Consider the following 8,529-nt stretch of genomic DNA (forward strand, 5'->3'; position numbering starts at 1 on the left):
TGAGATCATATATATGTTCACAACAAAGAGTCTTAAAAGCAGAAAAGATGTCAAGGTCATCCATTTAATGAATCCTTACAGCATTTTCTGAGCAACCATACTTTCTATGATACCCATTTTAATGAATTTCTTTTCGGTCCCTCCCTCCCTCTCTCGCCCCCTCCCTCCCTCCTTCCCACCCTTCCTTCCTTCCTTTTTGCTGTTGTGGAGTTGGAATTCCAAACTTTACCCTTGCCAGGCAGGTACTCTACCTTTTGAGCTACAAATCCATCTCTGTGATAAGCATTTTAAAACCTCCAGTGAGGGAAGTGAAGTATGAAACATGCCGTGTTCTTAAAACAAAAACAAAAACATTTGTGTCCACATAACTAAACTCCTTTCCAGTTGAACCCATTGATTTGTGTCCTTCCCACACCAGATAGACCCACTTTGGCCCCTTCAGAAACTTTGGCTTCAGGGCAGCCGAAGTGTCCTGGTAGCATCCTGTTGAGCAAGCCAGGTATCTCTCAGGGGCAGAGGAATGCTGGCCTGAGGCTGGAGCAGATGGACTAAGAGAAGGTGTCTGGCATATATATATATAGCCCTCCTTAGTGGTCAAGTCAGCAGCGTAGAGAGACAAGGTTTTTCCTCCACATGGGAGGGAGTGGATGCCCCTTTCTGTTCCGTACTTCATTGCCTTTGAGCCTTCCCTCCTGTTCTGGCAAGTGCATACGTTTGGCAGGGAGGTTGGCATGCATTTCACAAGACGGTAAAGGTTAAGGTACAGTGGAGGTTGTTTAGTGTGGAATTGTAAATATTTGTTAAAAGGTTTGTAGAGCTGCTTCTTTTGATACCTCTAATCCACCGAGACAGAAATAACTTCAAAGCTATGCCTAGTCTGACTTGGTCCTCTACCAAAGGAAAAGATCAGCTACTGCTCAAATGTTTTCACTCACAGCCAGGCCGCCTGCCTTAGCAGGCGTCTTGGAGGATGAATCATGATTTAATTGTCTTTGGGTACTTGCACATCTGCTTTGGGAACGTCAACAGGGCAGGAGCTGAGCTACATGAATAAATGTGAAGGAGACTTAAGTTGACTCGGTTCCATGATGCCAACAGCAGAACAAGTGAGGTTTGTGTTGGGTTGAAAAGGATGAGCCAACTGTTCTGCGTCTGCGCATTAAGGAGAGGGGCGGGTGCGGGGAGGCAGGCAGGGGGCCGGGGGGGGGGCGAGTAGAGAGGACAGGACTTATGGGCTTCACTAGAGAGTAGGGATTTCTAAAACCTCCCCCAAATTTGGGAAGCCAAAAAGTTCCCAGGTGGAGGAGAGCGCAAAGGGAGTTGGAAACGATTTTACCATTGGAGGTGGGTTTAAGGAATTTTGGTATAGTTTTTTTTAATTAAAAAATACAGTTAAATACAGTTCTTTTATTTTCTCCCACCTTCAAAGAATAGTTTTATTTTGTAGGGTTTTATTTGTTGCTCCCGATCAATGGAGAATAGAATAGCATGTTGATATATATAGGAAGGAAGCAGATTTTTACCATGTCTGATTAAAACCATGCTAGAAGCAAACATTTCTAAAAATATGTTTTACTATTTCCAATGTTACTATCTCAAATGTTTTATTCGTACTCGTACTATTTTCACAGTCAATATTACCCACCAATTACCACGGATCATTAGCTATAGGCAAACATAAATTGAACCCTATTATATTATGTTTTGCAACTGACTGCAGGTATTTTTTCTTTTTCTTTCTTTTTCTCCCTTCCTCCCTCTCACCTTCTCTCCCTCCCTCCCTTCCTAACTTCCATTGTACTAGGGTTTGAACTTAGGTTGAACTGGTTTGATCTGTTGGTACTCTACCACTTGAGGCACACCTCCAGACTGGCTCTTTTTGCTGGTTATTTTGGAAATGGAATCTTGAGGACTCTTCTTCTTGAGCTGGCTTTGGATAACAGCCCTCTGGATATCAGAGAAGCTAGGATTCTCAATGTGAGCTACCGACATACCAATGACAGCTAAAAAGCTAACACTATACAACTTGACTTAGCAGCTAAAGAATCCCTCAAAATCTGGAAGACCTCTGTGGAGGTCTTTGATTCCTCTTTGATCAATGCCTTGTGGTTTTAAGATTCTGGTTTGAGGCCTGCCCCCAGCCTCTGAGTCCTTTCAACAAGAATATACTAGGATGCATTTCATGCAAGCAAAAGCTGATTAGTATGGCCTAACCCAAAGATTTCTGGTGTTATCTGTCTGATGGATGACAGGCATCAATATTAGCAATGGGACTCCTGAAGCAGTGGGTTGTGCCTGGCTGTACCTCCCTGTCATGGAGAGTTTCAAAACAGGGCCAATGCTTGTGCCCTGTCTGGAATAAGTCACACAAAGGAAATAATTGTTAAAGATGCAGGTGATTCCAACATGCACCTAGGGTTGAGGACCTCTGTTCCATGGGAAAGCCACTACAGAGCAAAGGGATAAAGCAGTAACAGTGCTCCACACTCTCCCTATTTACCAACTTGTTTCTTGCTTTTGCAGAGTGAAAATGGCCAAGGAGAGAAAATATGATCATGAACTTTGACTTGGAACTTCATTGTTTTACTTGTTTTAAAAATGTTTATGTAGTTGTACAAAGGGGTTAAAATGCCATAAGTCAGTTTATGAGTACAATGCTGCTTGATCAGTGTCTCCCCTTCCTTCATTATCTTCCATTTTCCCACCTCCCATCCTTCTTTTTTTCCCAAAGGATTAATAATTTTGAGCATGACTCCCATCCCCATGGATGGAAAAAAACAGTAAAACAGAAATAGGCTATTTAAGCAACATATAAGGAAGCAGTATTTCATGAGTGAAATAAATCAGGCTTGTTTACAACCCAGGCTAAGAAGTCTGACTCTTAAATGCTTAAGCTTTGTGATACTTGGCAAGGAAACTGACTTTTCTCTTAAGCTTGGTTACTCTTTTTGTCAAGAATAAATTATGATGCATATCTCTTAATGCCATTAGGAGAGCTAAAATGATTATAAATACAGCATCTAGCACCTATGTCCTCAGTGACAGCTATTACCCTAATATGGTTGAGTTGGCAGCAAAAACTGTTACTCAGGCTGCTGATATACTTTAAAGAAATACACTTTGTGCTACAACAATAATTCAGCTATTCAGAATTTATTTGTAAAACGTTTATTGACTCAATATTATAGAGAAGCATGTGTACAGAGGATATAGGATCAGTCTCCTAGACTGATGGAGCTTTCACCCTAAGGGATGAGCTAGAGAAGAAAAGAAAGAATAATAATGGTGTCAGGGTCTTCAATTGAATTCTTTCCCTTTTAGTTAAGAAACAGTTCTATTGAGAAATCATGTTTGGGTGCAATATGAACAATTAGATGCTCTATTTGCATTCTTATAATATAGCATAAGGAGGCATCCAACATGTAGTGGTCTATAACAAAAATTTCTTATTAGTTCTTATGGGTCATAGGGTTAGTGGGGCTCGGCTGGCAAGTTCCCACTAGGATCCCTTGCACAATTTTAGTCAGAAGGCATCCAAGGCTGGCTTCCTCAGACTTGCCACATGGTTAGCATTGGTAATGGCTGTTGGCTGGGAACACAGGGGAGACTGTCAATTGCCATCCAGTAAGTGTTCTACGAATGAGCATTTCAAGAACTGCATGACGATGTATCACAAATTCTTTAGCTGTGGGAATCTTACCACATCTCACTTGGGACCTTTAACTCAGCAGCTAGCCAGCTTACATTTAAAAGAGAAGAGGCCATGCAATAGTATAGATTCCAAGGGATGTAGTACACTGGAGGGTAAGGAGGCTTATTTGAATGTTTGTGGAGAACTAACATATAAACGCTTTGAACTGGTGGGATGATGGTTATGGAGTGAGGGTGAGCAATGAAGACAAAATTCAGATTTGGAAGACATCAGTGTAAAGCTTCTATGTGAAGTGAAAGAAGGGCCAACTCTTCCCCCAACCTGTGTCCTTACCAGTGGACAGCATTGGGTGTTACATGATAGAGCTCTGACATGAAAGCATCACAGCTTCCACATGTGATTGTATACTGCTGCTTTTGAAGTGACCACAGAAGCCACATGTTCAGGATGGAGAGACACAAGTTGGATCTTGAATTTCTGAATTATCACGTGGAGGTGAGCTCCCCATCTAGCTGGGATTCTCCTAGATTTTAAGTAAAAAAGAATCAAACTCCCTTTGTGTTTACCCATTAATATTTTGCTCCTTTTGTTAAAGCCCAGTTAACATTATCTAGAAGTGAAAAACTCCTTTAAAAGACAAGGAATAGGAAATAGAGCTGTGGTTCAAGTGGTAGAGTGCTAGCCTTGAGCAAAAGAGCTCAAGGACAGCACCCAGGTCCTGACTGGCCAAAAACAAAATAAATTTTGAAAAAATTAAAAACCAAAGGGCAAGGAACAGACTGATGAATCTGAGGAAGAAAGATAGGAATGGTGTAATTGGAGAAAAGCCTGAGGAATAAGGCACTGGTGGATTTTAGAGATACTTAGTTCTAAAAGCAAATTCTTGAGTTTTTGTAACAATACATCTTACATTTATACTTTCATATTGAAAATCTCCTTGTATTCATTATTTTGTCTTACAATAGCCTTATGAAGGAGTTATTAAATCACATTCTTATCTATGATGAAATTGAGTTCAAAACAAGTGATTAAAGTAAAAAACAATACTTGAACACAGAGTAAAAAACGACACTGCCCCATTTGTTAGGAAATGGAAAGGCTTGGAAAAAATCATATTAAGTGAAGTTACCTGGTCCCAAAGAAATTTAGGTCCCATGGTTTCCCTTATTTGTAATAATTAGTGTACATATAGGATAATCTTATCAGAGGAGCTGAAAATCTCAAAAACCATGTATGAATAACCATATAAGATGATGCTAAATGGGTTGGGAAGGTGGCTTAGTGGCAGAATGCTTGCCTTGTATGCATGAGGCCCTGGGTTCGATTCCTCAGCAACATATAAGCAGAAAAAGCCAGAAGTGGTGCTGTGGCTCAAGTGGTAGAGTGCTAGCCTTGAGCTGAAGAGCTGAGGGACAGTGCCCAGGGCCAGAGTTCAGGCTCCATGTCCAGGAAAAAAAAAGATGATGCTAGGTGAAATAAACCCCAAGATATGGACACAAGAGTTCTGTTTTTATTATTGTTTTAAATGTACCATGTGATTTTATTTGTATTGTTGTTGCTATTTCCTTTGTCTGTTCTTTCTCCTATGGCGTATACCTTGTTGTCACTGTACTAAATTTTGATTCTCTGTATATATATATATATTAGATTAGACAAATATGTCTAATATATACATATATTAGACATAATATACATAATATATACATATATATGTATATATGTCTAATCTGGGGAGGGGAAGAGGAATAACAAAATGCTGAAACAAGGACACAGAATGAATGACCCATCCCAACAAGGAAGAGTGGGGGAGATGGGGAGGAGTGGGGAGATGGGGGAGGGAAGGGATAGTGGGACAACAACAAGGAAGGGAAGAGGTAACAATGATCGAGAAGTAATGTACTCATGGCCTTACTCATGTAACTGTAACCCCTCTGTACAGCATCTTAGCAATAAAAAAAATTTGAATTCAAGGCCAACATTCTCTGTACCCTTGCATACCCAACTGTGGGGCCAAATAGAAGTGAAAAACTGTAATAAAACTTTCGTGTGTTCAAGGCAGAGGCAAGGATTGATAGTCCAGTCCGGTAGCAAATTAGGGCAAATTAACAGAGCAGTGTCATTCGTGAGCTTCTGAGATTTAAGGAGGTTCAAGGATACAGAGTTAAAGTCAGACTTAAGAATCTTGATGAAGATGATAGCAGATGGGAAAGAAAGAAGGGATCATCATACAGTTCTATATGCAACATGGAGCCTGGACAAGAATTAGATACTATATACTCTTAGGGTTTATGACTTTGCATCTTGGCATGTTTGCCAAAGTAGTAGGGAAGGCCTCACTAGTCTAACTTTTCTTAAAACTAAGGAGCTAGGCCACACAAGGTTATTTCTACTCCATTGTAGGACCTTGATTGTGATTTGAAATGGAGAGAAGTCAAACACAGATGCAGGGAGAATGATTAAAGGGGTGATATTGATCAAGATGCATTATACTTATAAATGGACATGCTGATTTGTAAACCCTTTATATAGCTACTCAAAGATAACAAAGATATAATTGAAGAAGAAAGAAGGAGAAAGAAGAGGAAGAAGAAGGAGAAGGAAGAGGAGGAGGAGGAGGAAGAGGAAGAAGAAAGAAGAAGAAAGAAGAAGAAGAAGAAGAAGAAGAAGAAGAAGAAGAAGAAGAAGAAGAAGAAGAAGAAGAAGAAGGAGAAGAAGAAGGAGAAGGAGAAGGAGAAGGAGAAGGAGAAGGAGAAGGAGAAGGAGAAGGAGAAGGAGAAGGAGAAGAAGAGGAAGAAGAAGAGGAAGAAGAAGAAGAAGAAGAGGAAGAAGGGAGGTGGAGGAGGAGGAGGAGGAGCAGGAGGAGGAGGGGGGGGAGGGGGAGGGGGAGGAGGAGGGAGAAGAAGAAGAAGAAGAAGAAGAAGAAAGAAGAAGAAGAAGAAGAAGAAGAAGAAGAAGAAGAAGAAAAGAAGAAGAAGGAGAAGGAGAAGGAGAAGGAGAAGGAGAAGGAGAAGAGGAAGAAGAAGAAGAGGAAGAAGAAAAGGAAGAAGGGAGGTGGAGGAGGAGGAGGAGGAGGAGGAGGAGGAGGAGGAGGAGGAGGAGGAGGAGGGGGAGGAGGAGGAGGAGGAGGAGGGGGAGGGGGAGGGGGAGGAGGAGGGAGAAGAAGAAGAAGAAGAAGAAGAAGAAGAAGAAGAAGAAGAAGAAGAAGAAGAAGAAGAAGAAGAAGAAGAAGAAGAAGAAGAAGAAGAAGAAGAAGAAGAAGAGGAAGAAGAAGAAGAGGAAGAAGAAGAAAGAAGAGGAGGAGGAGGAGGAGGAGGGGGAGAGGAAGAGAGGGAGGAGAAGGAGGAGGAGGAGGAGGAGGAGGAGGAGGAGGAGGAGGAGGAGGAGGAGGAGGAGGAGGAGGAGGAGGAGGAGGAGGAGGAGGAGGAGGAGGAGGGGGGGGGGACAAAAACAGATGCAGATGTTTTTTGAATGTGCATAAGTCAGAAGTCAGGTTGTGTCAGTTCCCAAGAAACAGGGTTACCTGGCACTAGAATATGAGCGGCTCTTGAAGTTTTGTTATAGAACCCCTCTAGGAAGTGGTCCAGAGGCTAGATCTTGTGTGGCATCTGATGGATGATCACACGGGGGTGAGAATGGCATCTGGGAGTGGCATCCCCTCAGAAGGAGCTGCCAATAGTGGGGCGCAGCTGTGTTCCCAAGACACTTCCAGGAGTTTCAGGTGGAGGGAGGGAAGGGGCTTGGGCAGGCTAGCACAATGGTCAGGCAACATCTGAATGGTTGCTATGGGTACAGTGTGTCCTAGGGAAACAGGTCTCTGGGGACCCATCCTGAGAACATGAATTTAATGAGGAGACATCTTCCGTAGTACACGAGATAGGATAATTTAAGAATTGAGACCTGAACAACAACAAAAAATGAGCTTATTCATACAAACGTAACCTAATCCTAACCCTTTTTAAGCTTCTTATTGTGTCTTGTTACTTGATGGGACTTGGCCTGACAGTGTCTTTGGTGTTTAAGAGGTTATATTTTCAAAAAATAAGTTTTTTTTTTTACTTGACTGTTTCAAAATGCTTTCATGGCATGTGAAGAAAGCCACTTGATTAAAGCGTTTGTAGTTTTATGTTAAATCCCCTTTCTTTCTTTCCAAAGATTTCAAGGTTCTGGCACAAACTAAAAGGGTTAAAGTACACCTGCACCTTTTCATTGTGTCATTGGGAATACTTCGAGTAAAGTCCAAAATATGAGTGTGCATGTGACTATTTGGTAATTTCTCCCCACACCCCCCTTTCATACTCTGCCCTGCCCTCTAAGTCATGATATAAATATGTTACTCATTTATCACGTATTGTGTGGTGAGGAAGCCAATTGGTGGTTTTGACACCCCTCCATTAGTAAAGAGGGAGAAAACCTGTAGAAACCAAACTTGTGCTCATTAATCTGTGCATTGCACCACCCTGCTCTCATGGAGCCCACTCACTGAGAAGCCTCTTGCTGATGAAGAGCCGGCTGTTTAAACACACAGAGCCCCTCCACACCTTAGTCAAGATGAGCCCTTCTTAAGCCACATGCTATTATTTTTTCTGCTTTGAGTATCATTACCATCGACTCCTGGCTTGTTCTCATCTATTACCCTGCTCAGATAAAGAGCTCCCAAAGGAAAGAGAAGAGCTGGCCCCTCAGCCCCCACTCTAGCAGACCAGATCCTTTGATAGATTGCTCCATTAGAGAAAGTCTATTTAACTTAAGAATACAATGTCAGCAAGTGAGAGAGCCACGGTGCTGCTCCTTATTTGGGCCCAGCCATTGTCTGCATGGCTGCAAGCTTTCCATGTTGTGGCCTGGAGGACAGAAACTTGGAGGCCCAGGTGGCTGCA

General features: G+C 42.0%; 1 long non-coding RNA gene across 1 annotated transcript; it reads left to right on the plus strand.

Moving 5' to 3' along the window:
* The first annotated feature begins 949 nt into the window (after positions 1-949).
* LOC138803964 (uncharacterized) lies at positions 950-2,872 on the plus strand. The gene is made up of 3 exons (XR_011365109.1): positions 950-1,111; positions 1,805-1,977; positions 2,524-2,872. It is a non-coding gene; the product is annotated as an uncharacterized lncRNA (long non-coding RNA).
* The last annotated feature ends 5,657 nt before the right edge of the window (positions 2,873-8,529 follow it).

This window comes from Dipodomys merriami, unplaced genomic scaffold (genome assembly GCF_024711535.1).
Source record: "Dipodomys merriami isolate MVZ:Mamm:240054 unplaced genomic scaffold, mDipMer1.0.p SCAF_1, whole genome shotgun sequence".
In the NCBI taxonomy this organism is placed as follows: domain Eukaryota; kingdom Metazoa; phylum Chordata; class Mammalia; order Rodentia; family Heteromyidae; genus Dipodomys; species Dipodomys merriami.